The sequence below is a fragment of the Lycorma delicatula genome, chromosome 1, assembly GCF_047948215.1.
Source record: "Lycorma delicatula isolate Av1 chromosome 1, ASM4794821v1, whole genome shotgun sequence".
Taxonomy (NCBI): Eukaryota; Metazoa; Arthropoda; class Insecta; order Hemiptera; family Fulgoridae; genus Lycorma; species Lycorma delicatula.
Genome location: NC_134455.1, coordinates 403,597,665 through 403,619,180, shown reverse-complemented (window position 1 = coordinate 403,619,180; position 21,516 = coordinate 403,597,665).

Below are 21,516 nucleotides of genomic sequence, written 5' to 3'. Positions count from 1 at the left end.
AGAAACCTTTATGAAAAAAATTAACTTAAGAATATCTTTATTCATGTTCAGTTTAAATGTAATTATTTTCATTCTGTTCCACATTATGGGAAATAAAAAACTTAAAAGGCAGTAGGAAATAATTCTGCAACCAATTCTTTCTTAACTGGCTAAAAATATCTTAAATATGCATAAATCACTCAGCCAACACAAAAAATATAATTGTAACTATAACAAACAGTAACACAGTAGGTTAAAATAATTACCTCTTTTGAGCTGTCCAAGTGGAAGGATATATCTGTTGTGGAGAATCATCTCTACTTTCTCCTCCAGACCACATTCCTTCTCCTTCTTCAGTATATGCAGAATCCTTTCAAAAAAGTAAAAAAAAACTGCATAAAATGTTTGAAAAAGAAAATCACTAAAGCCCAGCTAAAAATTAAATTATATAATTAGTTAAAAAATATTACTACATTAATACCACATAGTCTTAAATAAAAATTAAATTACAGAAACTGAGTAAGGCAATTTACCTTACTTAATTCTTACATTTCTTACTTTGTTAACTAATGAAATTTCTGTAAACAAAGGGCTTACAACATTGATGTAGTATTTGCCTTATATTGTTAATATATACATACAGACCTCCTATACATAGAGACCTCCTCTATGAATCATGAGACCTTGCCGTTGGTGAGGGGGCTTGAGTGCTCAGGGATACAGAGTAGCTGGACCGAAGGTGCAACCATATCGGAGAGGTATCTGTTGAGAGCCAGACTAAGGAATGATTCCTGAAAGAGGGCAGCAGCTCTTTCAGTAGTTGTTAGGGGCGTGAGTCACAATGACTTAAACGGCCGTATCAACATCACTCAGTCCTCTGAGTACTGCGCAGCTGAAAGCAATGGAAAACTACAGCTGCTTTTTTTCCAAGAAAATGTGGCTCTCTGCATTTTCACATAGCAACAATGGAGGCGCCTTCCTTGGTAAAATATTCCGGAGGTAAAATAGTCCCCCGTTCGGATCTCCGGGTGGGGACTACTAAGGAAGGGGTCACCAGAAAATTAAAAAATAACATTCTACGAGTCGGAGCGTGGAATGTTAGAAGCTTAAAAAAGGTTGGTAGGCTAGAAAATTTAAAAAGGGAAATGGATAGGGTGAATGTGGATATAGTAGGAATTAGTGAGGTTCGGTGGGAAGAGGAAGGCGACTTTTGGTCAGGTGATTTTAGAGTAATTAACTCAGCGTCAAATAATGGGCAGGCAGGAGTAGGTTTCGTGATGAACAAGAAGATAGGGAGGAGAGTGGAGTATTTCAAAACGCATAGCGATAGAATCATTGTAATAAGGATAAAATCAAAACCTAAACCGACAACGATTGTTAACGTTTATATGCCTACAAGCGCCCATGATGATGATGAGGTAGAGTGTGTATACGAAGAGATTGATGAAGCAATTAAACACGTAAAGGGAGATGAAAATTTAATAATAGTTGGAGATTGGAATGCAAGCATTGGAAAAGGCAAGGAAGGAAATATAGTGGGTGAATATGGGCTGGGCAAAAGGAATGAAAGAGGGGACCGACTTATAGAATTTTGCACGAAGTATAATTTAGTAATTGCCAACACCCAATTTAAAAATCATAATAGAAGAATATACACTTGGAAAAAGCCAGGCGATACTGGAAGGTATCAGATAGATTATATCATGGTTAAGCAAAGATTTAGAAATCAACTCGTTGACTGCAAAACTTACCCTGGAGCAGACATTGATAGCGACCATAATTTGGTGATAATGAAATGTAGATTGGGGTTTAAAAACCTGAAGAAAAGTTGTCAGATGAATCGGTGGAATTTAGAGAAGCTTGAGGAAGAGGAGGTAAAGAAGATTTTTGAGGAGGACATCGCAAGAGGTCTGAGTAAAAAAGATATGGTAGAAAATGTAGAAGAAGAATGGGAGAATGTTAAAAAGGAAATTCTTAAATCAGCTGAAGCAAACTTAGGCGGAATAAAGAGAACTGGTAGAAAACCTTGGGTTTCAGACGATATATTGCAGCTGATGGATGAACGTAGAAAATATAAGAATGCTAATGATGAAGAAAGTAAAAGGAACTATCGGCAATTAAGAAATGCTATAAATAGGAAATGCAAACTGGCGAAAGAAGAGTGGATTAAAGAAAAGTGTTCAGAAGTGGAAAGAGAAATGAACATTGGTAAAATTGACGGAGCATACAGGAAAGTTAAGGAAAATTTTGGGGTACATAAATTAAAATCTAATAATGTGTTAAACAAAGATGGTACACCAATATATAATACGAAAGGTAAAGTCGATAGATGGGTGGAATATATTGAAGAGTTATACGGAGGAAATGAATTAGAAAATGGTGTTATAGAGGAAGAAGAGGAAGTTGAGGAGGATGAAATGGGAGAAACAATACTGAGATCTGAATTTAAGAGAGCATTAAAAGATTTAAATGGCAGAAAGGCTCCTGGAATAGACGGAATACCTGTAGAATTACTGCGCAGTGCAGGTGAGGAAGCGATTGATAGATTATACAAACTGGTGTGTAATATTTATGAAAAAGGGGAATTTCCGTCAGACTTCAAAAAAAGTGTTATAGTTATGATACCAAAGAAAGCAGGGGCAGATAAATGTGAAGAATACAGAACAATTAGTTTAACTAGTCATGCATCAAAAATCTTAACTAGAATTTTATACAGAAGAATTGAGAGGAGAGTGGAAGAAGTGTTAGGAGAAGACCAATTTGGTTTCAGGAAAAGTATAGGGACAAGGGAAGCAATTTTAGGCCTCAGATTAATAGTAGAAGGAAGATTAAAGAAAAACAAACCAACATACTTGGCGTTTATAGACCTAGAAAAGGCTTTCGATAACGTAGATTGGAATAAAATGTTCAGCATTTTAAAAAAATTAGGGTTCAAATACAGAGATAGAAGAACAATTGCTAACATGTACAGGAACCAAACAGCAACAATAACAATTGAAGAACATAAGAAAGAAGCCCTAATAAGAAAGGGAGTCCGACAAGGATGTTCCCTATCTCCGTTACTTTTTAATCTTTACATGGAACTAGCAGTTAATGATATTAAAGAACAATTTAGATTCGGAGTAACAGTACAAGGTGAAAAGATAAAGATGCTACGATTTGCTGATGATATAGTAATTCTAGCCGAGAGTAAAAAGGATTTAGAAGAAACAATGAATGGCATAGATGAAGTCCTACGCAAGAACTATCGCATGAAAATAAACAAGAACAAAACAAAAGTAATGAAATGTAGTAGAAATAACAAAGATGGACCGCTGAATGTGAAAATAGGAGGAGAAAAGATTATGGAGGTAGAAGAATTTTGTTATTTGGGAAGTAAAATTACTAAAGATGGACGAAGCAGGAGCGATATAAAATGCCGAATAGCACAAGCTAAACGAGCCTTCAGTAAGAAATATAATTTGTTTACATCAAAAATGAATTTAAATGTCAGGAAAAGATTTTTGAAAGTGTATGTTTGGAGTGTCGCTTTATATGGAAGTGAAACTTGGACGATCGGAGTATCTGAGAAGAAAAGATTAGAAGCTTTTGAAATGTGGTGCTATAGGAGAATGTTAAAAATCAGATGGGTGGATAAAGTGACAAATGAAGAGGTATTGCGGCAAATAGATGAAGAAAGAAGCATTTGGAAGAATATAGTTAAAAGAAGAGACAGACTTATAGGCCACATACTAAGGCATCCTGGAATAGTCGCTTTAATATTGGAAGGACAGGTAGAAGGGAAAAATTGTGTAGGCAGGCCACGTTTGGAGTATGTAAAACAAATTGTTGGGGATGTAGGATGTAGAGGGTATACTGAAATGAAACGACTAGCACTAGATAGGGAATCTTGGAGAGCTGTATCAAACCAGTCAAATGACTGAAGACAAAAAAAAAAAAAATACATACAGAAGGAATGACAATATTCTAGGATGAGAAAAATGGAAGAGAAATCTATAGTTTACTGATTACCAATTACACAAGCCTACGTTTTTTAACGATCTAAAAGTTGTTTTCAATTTGATGGCCGATTCTTTTGTATTTTTCGATGCTGAATCAAATATGACCTAAATTTCTTCCATAAGGATTTTTCACAAAAAGGCTTCAAAATTAAAAAAATATATATATATATATATATAAAAACCTATTTTTAAGTAAATTTAGAATTTATTTACTGGCGATATAAAAAACAAAATTACTTTAAAATAGCATTAAAACTAATGAAAACACAAAGTATGTCCTTAAAAGTCCTTATAGAATCTTTTCCTTTTTATTTTGAAGCTCCTGTTGGTGATTTTTGTTCTGTGATCTCACACACAAATGATGCACACCGTCCAGCATTTTAAGTACGGTTTGACAAACTGAAGAATAGGCGACACAACCATAATCCAAACGGGAACGAACAAGGGAGTAGTAAAAACGTAACATACATGACCGATCGGCCCCCCAGTTGGTGTTACTAAGGTTCCGCACATATCTAAAAGTTTGAAACATTTTGTCCTCAATTCCTTTACATGTTTAATCCAGGTAAGACGGCTATCATAAAGTAAACCCAGAATCCTGACGTAAGTAGAGACAGCAATAAGCTCTCTGTTTAGAAAAACCCGCGGATTAGAAGGGTTCCGTAGCCGAGAACCCTCGTCTTGTCGGGTGAAAATGTGAAACCAGTAGTTCCTGACCAAGCCTCAAGGCTAAATATAGTGTTCTGTAGAAGTCGCTCCGCAGTGGGTGTAGAGCGGCTCGCAACGTAAATAACAAAATTTAAAAGAGAAAAGAGAACAAGAGACAAGAGCCCGCACACAATTGGTAATGCTGTTTATGGCCACAGAAAACAAGGTGGCACTTAATACACTACCTTGAGGTACCCCATTTTCCGAGATGACACTGTCTGAAAGTGAATCGTCTACACGAACACGAAACGTCCGGTGATTCAAGAATCCCCGGATAAAAGCAAGCATATTGCCAGTGATCCCCCACCTCCTAAGGGTGTTAAGAATGCCACGTCGCCAGGCCGTGTCGTACGCCTTTTTTATATCGAAGAAGATAGCAACGAGGTGTTGGCGGTTCAGAAAGGCGTTTTGTATGGCTGTCTCCATCGACACCAGATAGTCAATGGAAGATCTCCCCTGTCGGAAACCACACTGTTCCGAAGAAAGAAAGCCATGTTTCTCCAAGTACCATACAAGCCTGCGGTTCACCATCCTCTCCATTATTTTACACAATACGCTTGTTAAAGAAATAGGGCGGTAGCTTAAGGGATCGGTTTTCTCTTTACCAGGCTTTAGTACTGGTATAATAAATGCTTCTGACCAGCCGGGCGGAAAGACTTGTCCGGAGAATAAACCATTGTAAATACTCAAAAGATGTTGTAGTGCTGAGTTAGGAAGGTGCGAAAGCATACAAAGACGAACGTTATCTGGTCCAGGAGAAGTGTCACGTGAGTTCTTAAGTGCGTGCAACAATTCTTTAAGTAAGAATGGAGCGTTCAACTCACCAACCGAAACACCAATATTTAACGCCAAGATTTCCATCTGTGCTTTGTACCTCTGAAATTCGTTACTATATGAAGAAGTGAGAGACACCGAGCGGAAAGATTTCGCTAAAGCATTTGCTACAGCCGAAGATGATGTAAGGAGTTCTCCCTCATCGACGAGACCGAGAATAGATTGCCCTGGCGACCCGAAAATTGCACACAGTAAACGTGAGAGTAGTACGTGAGATGGTGTTCATATATTTCGTCCATGAATACCTCTTAGCGGTCAAGAAGACCCGACCGCATACCGCCCTAGCCCTGCGGTACAAATCGAGATTCTCAGTTGTAGGCCTATCATTGAATTTGCGTAGTGCCCGCCGTCGATTCCGAATAGCACATTTGCAATCATCATTCCACCACGGAACGGAAGGACGTTTAGGATTACCCGATGTTTGTGGGACATATTCGCTGGCAGTTTCAAGTATTAAGGACGTAAGAGAGGAAAGTTGCTCAAGGACGTTCGCACCGACGTCATACTGCGAGTGGAAGGCCTTACGATATCCATCCCAATTCGCCTTTTCAACAATCCACCTCCGTGGCCTTCTCCGAATCTCGTGGTCCACACCGAAACGAAGAACAATTGGTTTATGGTCGCTGTCATGAAAATCATCACAAACAGACCAATCAAAATGAGGGAGTAAAGCCGGTGAACATATGGAGAGATCGATGTTAGACACAGTACCAGATGACAAGGCCATGAATGTATGAGATCCATCATTCAGCAAACAAAGATCCAAGTCCTGTCTCACATTGTGTACTATATTTCCCCGAGTGGAGCAGAAAGTCGAGCCCCAAGAAACATGGTGGGCATTGAAGTCTCCTACTATTAATGACGGAGATGGTATTTGTGCGAGGAGGTTTGAGATATCCAGAGCACTGAACTCGGTGTTCGGCGAGAGACACAGATTGCAGATATGCAACTTGAAGGGCACAGAGATCTTCACTGCAACAGCAGGAACGAGAGTGGTCAGTCGAATCCTTGTAGCCGATACCTCATCCCTCATGAAAATAGCCACCCCACCACTCTCTCTACCGTCTACTACACAGTCGAATCTCTCACAAAAGTATCCCCTGAGTGCGATTGGGTCATGTCACAGAATATGAGTTTCCTGGAAACACATGACAATCGGATCATGCACCTGCGCCAGTACTTGGCGGGACCGTACACCCCTGAATAATGTTCATAAATCTAAAATAAAATAAAAAATATAATAATAAATATACTCAGGAAACCATACAGAATTCAGTTGTACGTGATTCTATTTTCTTTTTCGTGTTCTTCAAATTAGATAACTCCGACGCCTTTGGGTCGGGAGGTTCCTCAACCATATCCTCCAGTATATGGGGTGATGGCGGAGGAGATTTATGATAACGGGATGTCGCTACTGACATCCCAGAGGGGGTGGTCATGTGGGTTACTTTCGTGGGGACCTTGTTAGTTGGCTTACTGCGAGTTGTGGTAGCCTCTGCCCGTACCGACAGCACTTTGGTAGCAGGAACTGTTGTATGGACCACACTGTTGGATTCAGTCATTGCGACGCAGGACTTTTCACTCACCCTTGTCAGCCCGGAAATAGTGGTCGTAAGCGAAGTAACCTGATCAGAAAGCATCTGAACGAGTTTCTTAAGTTCCGTGCAGGATCCGCACTGTGGAGTTTGAACAGGTGAAGCAGTCTGTTTTGACGCAGCAGTGGCGAAGGACACATCAGGTCGAACGAGATTCCGTGAGTTAACTATCTTCCTATACTCCCTGCGTGCAGCCGGGAAAAATAGTTTCTGCTCAGTACAGATCTTGAGAATCGCCTTCTCTTCTTTAAAGGTTGGGCAATCTCGGGAGCGGGCCGTATGCGAACCATTGCAGTTCGCACATTTTTCTCTTTCCTCGTAGTTAGCGTCACTGTGGCTTTCGGTAGCACATCGAGCACAGATCTCCGACCTCGAGCAGGATGTTGTAGTGTGACCGTACCTTTGGCACCTGAAACACCGCCGTGGGTTGGGAATGAACTGGCGTACCCGAACGGAGAGGTAACTCACCTTAATCCTCTCTGGAGGAACAGGAAGACTGAACGTCAGTACAAGGGACGGCGTCGGTTCTTCCGTTTCATCATCGTTTAACCTCTACAACACCTTGAGTACTAAGCTCATCAGAAATTTCCCTCAAATTCATTTCCAGAAGGTCACGACAAAAAATCACCCCTCCGCTGGTATTTAGGGTCTGGCATGTCGTACTTACGACTATGCCGCCCATATTGGTCAGACGTAACGAAGACCGACTCTGCTCGTCGTTATATGTCTCCACCATAATTGTCCCATCACGTAATTTTCTAATGTTCCTCGGAGAACCAATACATCCTGTGATGCATTTATTAACCAAGAAAGGTGGGACCTTTTGAAGGGAGCCACCCTCCTGATTATTCCTAACAACAACAACGTGAAGCGAACATTCTTGCACCTAACACCGCCTCGTCGGCTGTAGCAAAATTATCCTCGTCAGACGAAGCTGACCGAGGCCTTTTCACCAGACTTAAAATGGTGGTTTTTCAGATGGACCGCCAACCATCATAGAATTTGCTGCAGGAACTGAAATTTTGGTCCCACAAGAACCGGCGATACAATAGACCACTCCAGCAGAATGCACGCGTACTGGAGCTAGAGCTAAATACAACTGGGTTTGCTCTGGTGCCCAGAGGACATCGTTCGAGACTCACTACGTAGAGCCAATCACCCATCGGCATGATAGTTCCCACCTTGGGTTACGGTTGCATTTTGTACGATGTTGCAACACCACCAAGTGTAAGTGAAAGAGAAAACTGTGTTGGATGTTGTTGTGTAGTCGAGTAAATGTATATGTTGTAATTCATGTAGTGTACCTGGTGTAGTATACGTGTGTAGTGAAAAGTATTCTGCAGCTAAGTGTGTAGTGGGAAGAAAAGCTGCAGAGGCTAGGCCCGTGGTCCTCCATTTTAGATTTAAATATTTCTTCAATAGCTTCCTTATATCCGGCCCAACAAAAACACCTTCCTTTACCTTTGTTTCTGATAAACTTGGAAACTGACTGCAAAGATACTTGAAACACTCTCCATCTTTTTTAACGCATTATAAATTGCTACATTAATCGTAGTTTAATATGTAATGGAGAAAGCAAATCTTTACCTGGCTCTACTAAACTTTCTCTTTCAATGATTTTCATACAAACTTTTAGGGTTTGTCTTGCTAACCATTCTTTTTATTATAGTTCTGCTTTCTATCATGACTTGCACAAAAATATGGATTTTTGGTACAGCCATTTTGCTGACAAAGAAAGCACCTTTAAATTGCCATAAATTGTCCAATTTTGATAATCCTTACACTGAAGTTTAATTAAAAGTAACTAAAGATTTTCGTAATACTCTTTCAAATGAACAGAATGTCCCACTGATAAAGAAGCATACTTACTTCCATTGTGCAGAACTGCCTTAAGACTCCTTTTCGATAAATCAATGAACAGTCTCCATTCAGAAACCTTGTAGTCAATGTAGAATTATTTTGTGCATCTAAGATATCATTACAGTAAACTAATGCATCTTCTTGAGAAAAATATTGAACACAGTCTTTATCTCTGTTCCTAAACCAGTAAAAAGTAGTGTAGGAGCTGAAAAATCTTCTTCCTTCAACCTTGAGCCTTAAAAAAATGCAAAGTCCTAAGGAAGGTGTTAAGCTCCTCACTAAATCACTTAATTCAAGACTGAAGTTTTGGTTCATCATTTCCAGGATCACAATCATCATTTTCATCATCCAGTTCATTAGAACAGGCCAGTGAAACCATTTCTTTATCAAATATATCATATAATTTATCTGGTGGTAAAGGAAAAGATATTTCTAGTCCATGAGGAACAGGGTGTATCACTGATCAAAGGTTGGATAAAAGATTTACTTTCTGTTTTTTAAATTGAATCCCTGTATTACACATGAGCAAAAGTAACAATCATCGCTATAAATGGTTGGTTATTTCCAAACCATAGGCACTCCAAAATGGAAAGCCTTTTTTTTCTTCGTGACCACTGGCAAAGCTCTTAATCACATAAATCGTATGAGGAATCCAAGATTTGTCTTGGTCTCCTAATTTCACAACAAAATATTCTATTTTTATGAATTCTGTAATGTTTCTTTGTTGTTTTTTTGACAGTAAAGTTTCCAAAAATATAGCAAAAAGCGTCAGGCACATTGACACAGCCTCTTGATGTCACTGGAATTTAATTTAATAAAAAGTTGTAAAATATAGGTTGTGTAAAATTACTTTGAAAATATAAGTACATAAAAATATATACAAATAAATATATTAAATAATTATAAGTTAAATGAATGAGGTTGTCACAAAATAACAACACAAATGCACATCACAGTTGTAAATAAGTACTGAACTTAAGTTTTTCTCTAGAGTAGCACATGGTGATGGTTAGTGGTGGTGGTGGTGGTAGGGAGACAGACAGGCAGTAATAGGAAAATTATCAGAAATGTAGTAACATGTAAGTGGCTTATGTACAATTATGATACAGATTTGTTACTGCTTTTTTATCATAAATCCACTACAGTAATCCTTTGGCTTAATGCGATTTGATTTACGTGATTTTGAATTTGCACGGTTACTTTTATAACATTGTCCCTTGACTTAACACGGGTCTGGTTTTATGAGAATATGTTGTGTTGTGTTATTCTGTCTTATGTTATATTAATGTGCAATATATAATTCTGATCAGTTTGTGTTGAAGGTGTGATACAAAGGCGATGTATATACAATATTTGTAATTTATTGTGCGAGCTATTTTAGGATTATATTGTGAATTATTTATGTTATTACCTTTTTATTTTATATTTTTTGTGTTTTTAACTATGTCTGACCTTAAATGTAAGGGAAAGAAAAGGAAAACTACTTGAGACAAAGTTGGAGATGATAAAAAACATGATGATAGTTTATGAAACACTGTTATCGCAAATCATCTTGGTCTTGTCGAATCAAAAGTTCATTCAATAATTAAAAATAAGGATACAGTTATGATTGCTGGAAAAAATGCTGTTCCTCTTCAGGCTTCACGAATGTCTTATTTATGATTTCCTTTGTTGGTTGAACTTGAAAAACTATTGAACATTTTTATGAAATGTTCAATAGTTTAATCTCCTACGGAAGATTGTACTCAATGGCGTATTCTCCTGTGGCAACTATTATTATTCATGAAAGAGCATTAAGTTTGCATGAAGTATTAAGACCTAAATACCATAAAAAGAAGAATGCAGTTGGTTGGGACATTGGCTGAGATGTGACTGTGCCTGTTGGTGATGACATTGGAAGGATTTGTAATGGGGATTTGCAAGAGGTCAAGACGAATGAAAATGGTAGACAATATAAAACGGGAAGAAGTTACTATAAAATGAAATGGACGGCACAGAATTGAGCAGAATGGAATGGCCATGTGAAAACCTATCTTTGGGCAGAACATTTATTATTATTACCATGTTGATGATATCAAGCCATTCAATGCAAGCAAAGGATGATTTGGACATTTTAAAAACTTTCGTTGCATAACGTTTCGATTAAAGGTAAAGCAGCCAGTGGAAATGAAGCCAAAAAATTCAAAAAAGATGTACAAATTATTATGAAAGAAGGAGGAACTCGTCAGCAACTATTTAATGTACTTTTATTGCAAAAGAAGAACATCATATGCCTGATTTTAAAGTATCTAAAGGTCGATTCACACTTTCATTTGGAGGAAATGTGAAGGGGAACTGTAAACTAAAACTGTTGCTTGTATATCACTCAGAAAATCCCCATGCTTTTAAAGGAATTAACAAACAATCTCTTCCAGTGCATTGGACATCCAACCAAAAAGCATGGGTAACAAGGTACATTTTTGCTGACTGGTTTAAGAATTGTTTTAGCTTGCAAGATTTTTCACAAGAAAAAATATTGCACACAAAGCCGTTCTACTGCTTGATAATGCTCCTAAACATCCAAGCTCTGAGGAATTGGAAGCAATTAATTCACATGTAAAAGTCATTTACATGCCTGCCTATATGACATCACTGATACAGCCAAGTGATCAAAGATTGATAGCCACATTCAAGACTTACTATCTTAATAAAAATTTTCTCAGGTGGTTTAACAGTTCAAGCAATCTGGAAAAAATATAACATCCTTCATGCTGTATGCAATGTTGGCAAAGCTTGGAAAGAAATCAGAGAGCATTGTACTCTCTTTGACTGTATGGCACAAGCAGTATCAAGATCAAACTGCATTCAGTGATAATGGACAAGGAATTACAAGTACTATTAAAAATGAAGTTGTGCAACTAGCCAGCAGTGTAGGGCTCGAAGTTGATTCTGAGATATAAATGAACTTATAGAAGGAGATAAACAACTTTTAGAAAATGAAAACTTGTTAGCACTAGCCGAGTCACCAAATGAGAAGCTAGATGATAATTTGAGTAGCAGTGACACATTTAAATCAGGGTCATCAGAAATCGACAGTGGTGAATCTTCAGCCTCATCCCCCATTTCTTAGCCAGAATTGACAGTAAAAGGATTACAGGAGGTATTAGGGTAAATTAGATCAGTTTCAGCTATCAGTAAATCAGAGTAAACTGGACAGTTATTTTAAGAAACCAAAATTGAACTAAATCACAAGTTTTTTAATATTCCTTAAATTATATTTAGGCCTATACAGATTTATTTTAAAATAACAATATTTTTAATAATACTGTTTATGATTTTTCTTTTTACTTGATTATTCTTTCTATTATTATTATTTTATTAAGTTTCTGTAATACTGTACTGTACATAATCATATTTACTGTACGGGATTCGTTTTATATTCTATAAATTAAAGCATGTTTGGTCAAATTATCTAAAAATTCTGTGCTTCTACCTGTAAACAGAATTACAAATTTCGCCTATAAATATGTACATGTATTTAGAAGGTAAATCCTAGTATGGATCCCTGTATATTTTTTTTCTGTATAAAACTTTTTGGATTTTCATACATAAAAAAAATTATGATCGTTTATTTAAACAACAGTTTTACAAATGGTTCTTTATAATAGGCTAACATCTACAGATATAACAAAAAAATGACAAAATGTGAAAATCTTTCATGATGAAATTTTTGAAATATTTTTCCCATTTTCAGCACCAAAAAATCTATTGACATCAATAGACAAGATTCCAGATGATTTTGCCATTGTAGACCTGTGTTATTAGTTAATCAAGGCTGATGACGAACATAATTAAGAAGAAATATATATTGGTGGAGAAGTCATTGAAAAGATGCAATTAAGAGGCGGCAGCAGCTTAGTAGCTGCCAGGGCAGAACAGTGGCAGTGGCTGTGGCTGCCTATGCCAGCTGCTGCACGTCGCCATCACTGCTACTAGCTGGCAGCAGCAGTAGTTTTTATTTGTAAAAATCAATTTTTGGATCAAATGGGTTCATGTGTCAATTACAAAATTAAAATTTACAGAATCACTCACAAATCTAATAATGTTTTCTTTGTGTTTTTGCATTAAAAAACACTATTATTGAATGATTAATTAATTAATTTTGCATTATCTAATTTTGTAAAAATGTAATTGGAATTTTCATTCAAATCATATCTAACCACACACAATTAAACATAGCCATCGTATTCAACCATACCAAATACAAACTTAAATGTACACAGGTTAATCAAGGAAGGTGCGGTATTAAATTAAAACACTATAAGTAAAATTTATCTATTTTCTAAAACAAATAAAGTAATATGTTCTATCTACTGAGCATTTTGCATTTTAAAGATTATATCAATCAAATGTTTTCCTTTTTTTTTAAACACTCTTCACATCAACAAAATTGTTCATGTGAATTTACAGCTTCACAAGCTGTAAATTGTTCATGTTTATACCAGTCGCTAACAACACAGCTATACAGTATTAACTAGGTTCCATTGGGTGGTATTAGGAGGGGGTTGCAAAATATTCATTACATTTTTTTTTATACTCTGAGAATCACTGGCTTAGTCGGTTAAATTTATTTAAAGTAAGATGCGTTATCTGAAAAATATATGCTTTTACGAGATCAGGAAACATCTGGATAAATTATATTATTCAGACTTCTAAAGATTATTTCAAAAGACTGTACAAATATATGACATCTACACTGCAATACTAGTCTTCATAAATGATCTTTTCAACTTTATATGTTAATAACAATTTAAACTACAAATGATAACAAAATATGGTACAGATGTTACAGGCAGGTTTTATTAACAGTAATATTCAAAAAGTTTCAAATATGCCTTCAAAAAAAAAAATCATATTTGAAAAGTATTTAAAAGTATAAAGTATTTAAGTATTTAAAAGTTTATTTGAAAAGTTTAAAATATATACCTTGGGAAATATTGAACAAAAGAAAAGTTACAGGGACCAAGTGTATCTGACAAAATGTGAAATGAATGTAACAGTCATTTATTTACAGTCTGCACAAGCAAATATAAGCATCAAAGTGAATTAAACATCCCTCGTTCTACATGTTTCAATTCCTGATCATAACATGTGAAGGAAATATTTATTTGAGTCTTCATTTAATTGTGAAAAAACCTCAGTAAAATATTTAAAGCCATCTCCATGCTTTTACAAATTCTTTATCAGGCCTAGTTTTATGTGTACAGGTGGTAAAATAATACGATCTGCTTTGGTAAGGGGAATATTGACAACATTTTCCTTTCCGGGGGTGAACTGATTTCTTTTTGGGAAGTCTTTAACTGCGAAATGTTTATCTGTAGCCTGACTATCCCACAAACACATATATTTTGTAAAACCACCCTGGAGACTGAGAAGCCCTGTCACTTTCAGGTCACCAATGATTCGCCATCAGTGTTCATCGTTCTTAATAGCTTTTAAAAGTTTTGACAACTCAAAAACAACATGTTTTTTTCATTCTTACAACATGTGCTACCGGTTTAGAAGAATACTTATTCAAGTGATGCAACAACCCTACCTTTAATCTTCTTTTTGATGAATCTTAAATAAACCGCAATCATGAATATCACATTCAATGTCAAGTTCAGACATTAGCCCCCTAACATCATGGCAGGAACAAATTAAACCATCTCTTCTAAAGTATTTCAGTAAATCTTCATTTCAATTTATATATACTAAAATTTTAGTACTGTTGTTTAATAAATTCCATTCTTTAAGATGTGAACCTAGGAGTTTGCATGTTGTTTCGACAAATACAAATCATGAATTAGGTCGTTCAGTTCTGCTTGTGTGATGAGGTAAGGTTCAGTATTTGATTCTTCTGGAGTGTAATTAATATCTATTGAAGTTGAGGATTCATCAGTTGAGCCTTCTGGGAATCAGAAATTTCTTTCCAAGAAGTTAGAGCAATCGGAATTGGTAAATCAACACTATGAAGTACTGGTCTCACAGCTGAATGTACATTTGGGTATGCAATACTGCTTTTATAGTTTGAATTGAATCCAGTAACATTTGTTAAGCAAAAATAGCAGTCATTATAATGGTTATTAGGCTCTTGCTTTATCATAGGTATGCCAAAAGGCAAATGCTCTTTTTCTCCTTTTAACTACTGGCTTAGTTTAACATAGCACTTGATGCATGCTACATGTGAAGCCCAGGATTTATCTTGGTCTCCCAAGGATAGTCAAAACAATGTCTGTAAGCAGTTTTGCCTGACCTGCAGTACCAGTACCCCACCCACCCTTTTGATTGTTCAAGTATATTAATTTCTATTGCCTACACCTTCTACGATTTACACCTTCTTTTATTTTTTTGTAATGTTGTGTTATACATTTCATTTTTCACAATGCTACTCTCTGAAATTTATTGCAACAGATGTTGCAGAACCATTAAGATATAAAAAATCTAATTATTTGTTTATATATGGGTAACATAATAATTTGTATTATTATTTTATAGAGTATTGTGAATTTTAGTTCCATTTTAGGAATGAAATGAGGTGTTCCAATAGTTTATATTGAGGTCAGCAATTTCTTAATATAGATACTTATTTTGTTTAATATCATGAAGCAGAGTTCTTCTTTCTTTCTTTAATTTACAGCCTGAATACACTTTCTATAATTAAGGTGATTTAATTATTCAACTAGTATCTGAAGTTTGGGTAATATTTCGAGTCAGTATTAAGAATTATTAGTAGTTATAAGATGTAAATTTATGATTCTTATTCACCTGTGTAGGTGAGAGTGCACTATACCTTCTGTAAATTCATTCTATATTATATAACTTTCAAAATCTATATTTTAAAAGCATTTTGTCAATTGTTCTTTCAGAGAAGAATTGGGCACATGAGTGCAGAACACAAGACATTTGCTATAAGCCCAGCGCCTAATGGTGGCGATGTACTTTCACTGGAACCTCCAAAGCATCAAACTTTACTACTACTGAAATTCAACATGAGGAGAAACAATGTGATGTTTCTATATTTGGTATATAATCGCTTATAATCTTTGTAATAATCGCCTTGACCTGTAACTACTTCAAAGGGCCACTACCATGTCAATCACCAAAACTTTCAAGATAATATAGTAGCCTATAGTATGACAGAGAAATTCCTTATATGCCATAAGCCCAGTGCCTAATAGTGAACAAGTACTTTTATTGCAACCTCCAAACCCTCAAAATTTACTAGATGAATCTGAAATCTGAAAAAGGAATGTTACTCATTTTTTAAATAAACTCTATATTGGTAGTGAGAGCACTATATCTCACATACTTACTCAAAGAAGGAACTTACTGACCTAGAAAGGTTTCAAAAGAGGCACTACCACGTCGATCATCAAAGATAATATAGTAGCCTATACTGTGATAGAAATTCTTTATATTGAATATATTAGAAAACCATCACAATCCCTAACCCGCTATATTACGACTACCTCAGTTTACTAAGTAAACTTTTCTTTTATGCGAGTGGGCTTACACCTTATTCCTCCTCTATTTCGATCCTAATGATGACCTTACATTACGTTACTCATTGTAATATATCTGTCGCATAAAAACAGGAAGTTTTTACCATACCTTCCTACAGATGACTGTACTATTATTCCAACTATGGAATAAATTAACGAATATGAAGGTTGTGTTAGAATTCCTTAAAAAAAACACAAATTAAAAAATACTGTCGTCAGTTGTTATCTGGGTGAGAACAACAGTAGTAATTGATGAAAATGGTAAAAGCAGTACTGTTTATTAGAAAAAAAAGTGTTGCCTGGCTTCTCTTTACAAATATATAATATTTCATCTTTTTATTGCCACCCATCATCGACAAAAACAACACAAATAAAAGTTAGAAATAAAAGTACTTTTTTCAATTATGTTTTACAGGTGGCAATAAAAACGTACTTTTTTCAATTATGTTTTCTATTATGTTTTCTAACCTTTCCTAGTCCATAATGGAAAGGATTACTACATTCTGATTTTCCAACCCAGAACACATTTATATTAGTTATGGGTTTATTTTTTTAAATAACATGTCTGTGAATTTATTATAATCGATCTTATAAGAGAAGAGATAAGTATGAAACAAAGAATAGCAATTATTATTACTAGAGTACGTTTGTAAATAATAATCTATTGTAACGATAAGTTTATTTCATTACTAAAGAAACTTTTATCATACAGCTAAAAAATTACAACGTGCCATCTTCTTATAAAACAAAGTGCAATTTCACTAACCTTTTTTTCCCCAAATTAAACAATAAAGATAAACATATTAATTATATTAGATATTCACAGATTGTACAAGTATGGTTTCATTTGGAACTATTATTGAATAACTTCCTTGTCTGGATTAATTTGCATGCTTAATTTAACACTCTAGATTATTTTATTTTTAACATTCAATCATTCTAATTTAACTATTCTTTGTGTTTTACAGGCATCAAAATTTTTAACAATATTATTTAAGCAACGCGGGCATAAGACATTTTATAAATTATTCTACTTTGTGAAGGAAATTTAAATTAAAATTTATGGGTGAAAAATCAAGTGTTTAATTTGGGGAAAAAAAGGTAAAATATAGAACTATGATTTTTTTTCTAAGTAGAAGTCCTTCCAACAACTCGTAAACACTTTGTTTGCTAAATTTACATTAAATAGTACTTGCTGTACAGTAGCAACATATTCTGCCAGACCTTTGATATTATATAAATGTTGGAATACCATCAAAACTAGTGCAGCTCTGTATCTAATAGAGTTAACATCCTAGATTCTAAATGTTAGACCTATTTTCGCTGTTGAAATTGCAAGGACATGTTTGTTTAATCCAGCTATGTTATCAGATGTTTTGAGCATTGTACACCAAAGATAGGAACACCTTGCTCCACATGTTGAATCTCAGTGGCTATCCCACTTTCAAATTCATCTAGTAAATTTTGAGGGTTTGGAGGTTGCAGTAAAAGTACTTCTTCACCATTAGGCACTGGGCTTATGGCATATGTTATACTCACGTTTTGCACCGTCTTTTCGATTTACTATTTATTCGTTCAACACAATTGTTTTTGGAAAACTCATGGACCCAATTCCTCTCTCAAAGTACAGTTGATTATGCGAAGAGATTAGAATCGAAAAACAGAATTGAGGTATAAGCTTGCTTAATATAAAAGAGTACTTAGTATAAGTGAGATACAGTCGTAATATAATGGTTTAGGGATTGTGATTTTTTTTCAAGTATATTTAATATAAGGAATTTCTCTATCATAGTATAGACTACTATATTATCTTGAAAGTTTCGATGATTGACATGGTAGTGACCCTTTTGAAGTAGTTACAGGTCAAGGCGATTATTACAAAGATTATAAAGGATTATATACCAAATATAGAAACATCACATTGTTCCTCCTCATGTTGAATTTCAGTAGTAGTTTGATGCTTCGGAGGTTCCAGTGAAAGTACATAGCCACCTTTAGGCGCTGGGCTTATAGCTAATGTCTTGTGTTCTGCACTTATGTGGCCAATTCATCTCTAAAAGAACAATTGACAAAATGCTTTTAAAATCCAAGAATTGGTGAAGGGAAAATTCTGACACTCACTTGCATAAGGTACAGAAGGGGCAACGTTTGTACAAATTAATAATTGCTCGTTTATAAAAACAGGTGACAAAAGAAGGGACTGAAATACTCATGATATATATATAGATTTTGCTATTACATATGCCGTCATTCTCCTCAAAGGGATGATGAATGGTACTGAGTATAGGGCTCTGTTTTTCCCAGGAAATGGGAAACTGAACCCAAAAGTGGAAGAACTTCTTCAAGAAATCATAAGTAGTAGAGAATACAGAAAGCAACGGAAGGCATTGTATTGAAGGTCCTAGTGATACTCTCTCGCATTACACTGTGATGCTATCTGGAAAGTACAGTATATGTGATGATTGAAGAAGATCCCATATTCTGTAATTTTAAATTTATTATACAAAATTTGCAATTAATAATAGTCATTATTAATTGTTACTCAATTGCTAGTCAAGGAAATCCTGTTGACTAGCCTGTTATATTTGAAACAACGTTTGTCTCTGGTTAGAAATGTTTTGTAGGATATTTCCATAATGATTGATAATGTATTAATATATCTATGTTATTTTTAATAAAGTGTTCATTTCTACTTAGTGGTTATTGTGTATAATGATTTTCTGTATGATTATGTTTGCAAGTTTGTATACTGTTTAAATAGGTATTCAGTATTGTATTTTTGTTTAGATTTTTATCTTTCTTGTATTTTACATTTGAGATTATTATTGCTGACATATTAGCAAAGTGTGTAAGGACAACAGTTACATCAACGAAGTTGACTTTTGCAAATTCTACAGTTTTAATAAAGAGTATACTGCAATTTTATTAGTTTGTTAATGAATCGCATAAAGTTTGAAGCTACTGATTTTCACTTCTTTGTCCCAATTACACAAATATGTCCGCTATGAATTCTTGCCTGAATTTTGGTATTCACTAATCTCAAAAATGTTGTTCGTTTTTCTGTTTTAATATTTTTGACTGAAATTTATTTTCTTAAACCTAGTGTAGATTATGAAAAAAACATTATGGCGGTAGTGCATGTAATATTCGGTAGTGCATTATGTTCGGTAGTGCATGTAATATATGTTCGGTAGTGCATGTAATATTTGAATATTACAAGGGGAAGGCACATCGGTTCGAATCCAACTTCATCTTCTATTTTTTAAAATTTAAATATATTAATTTATTAATAACTACTAACCTCTGATTGTAAAAAAAATAAATAAATATATCAGAAGTTATTAATGGAATAAACGTGTGTTTTAAAAAAAATTGCATATACACATGTAATTTAATAGGCATACAAGGAAGTCATGTGGTTCCACATCAGATTTTTTTTATTTGCTATAGTAGAATTTTCAAATTCTATTAAATAATTGTACTGTACTGTAATTGTAATTGATGTACTTATGAACCCACCGGATTGGTCAAGTGGTGAACTCATCATCGCAAATCAGCTGATTTTGAAGTCAGCAGTTCTAAGATTCAAATTCTAGTTTTATACAGATCTACTCTTATACAGATTTGAATACTAGATCTTAGATACCAGTGTTTTTTGGTGGTTGGGTTTCAATTAATTACACATCTCAGGAATGGTGACCTGAGACTGTACAAGACTATACTTCATTTACACTCATACATATCATCCTCTGACAGAAAAAGAAAGACGTACTTATGAAATTAGATTATTACTTGCCTTACCCTAACTAAGAAAATACTATTTTTTTCAGAAATTGTTTTTTTTTCAACACAATCACCTTGGAATTCTATGCATTTAGATCAATGATTTTCCAATTTTTATCACCCTCTGTATAATTGTATTTGTCAAACTCTGCAAAATAAGGAGTTATCTCAGCTTTGTCCTCATCATTTTAAATGAATCTTCCACCAGTGAGCCATTTCTTCAGGTTTAGAAGCAGAAATAATTGTTGGAAGCCAAATCCGGTAGATACAAAAATTCATATAAATTGGGTTATTTTAAGATATTAAGTAAAACTAACAAAAACAGCAAAAAAATTAGGATTATTAACTCCACTCTTGAACAAAATCACCAAATAAATAATCAAAGTTTCATATTCTAATGTAATGGAATCCTTTAATTAGTTTAGATATGTGATTGATTTCCAGAAATGACAAAAAAAGGTTTTTTCTGCCCATCTATCTTTATGGGAATTTGAATAAGACTGAACATCATTAGAAAGTATCTTAGCTACCTAAGGGGAATTAAATTATGTAAAAAAATTACCTGCCCTAAGTAAAATTTTGAGATATGAGGTCTTTTTATTTATTTCTTTTTCATGTTTAGCCTCTGGTAATTACCTTTCAGATAATACTTTAGAGGATGAATGAGGATGATATGTATTAGTGTAGTCGTGTACACAGAATGGTCTCAGTTTGACCATTGCTGAGATGTGTGGTTAATTGAAACCCAACCACCAAAGAACACCGATATCCACGATCTAGTATTCAAATCCGTGTAAAAATAACTGATTTTACTAGGAGTTGAAAGCTGGAACTCCCAACTTCCAAATCAGCTGATTTGGGAAGACGCATTCACCACTAGACCAACCCAAAGGGTGAGATGTGAGGTCTGTACTTCCTAGTCCCTACACCGATTTTAATTTAAGACTTTTCCCTCGATATGCTACTTAGTAGAAAGATTAAATGGAATTAAAGAATTACATATAAAAATAATTCTACTCTGAGTAAAATTTGGAAATCAAGGTGATTATATTTTTCCACCTCCTTGACCAATTGTAACCAAAATGAAAACAATAATGATCCATATTCAGAAGTTATCGTATAAAAATTTCATAAGTATCAGTTTATCCAGTCTGAAAATATAAAGCAAAATGATAACCGATGGAAAAAAAAAGAAAAGACTAATCTAACAGTATTGTCTAATTAGTACAACAA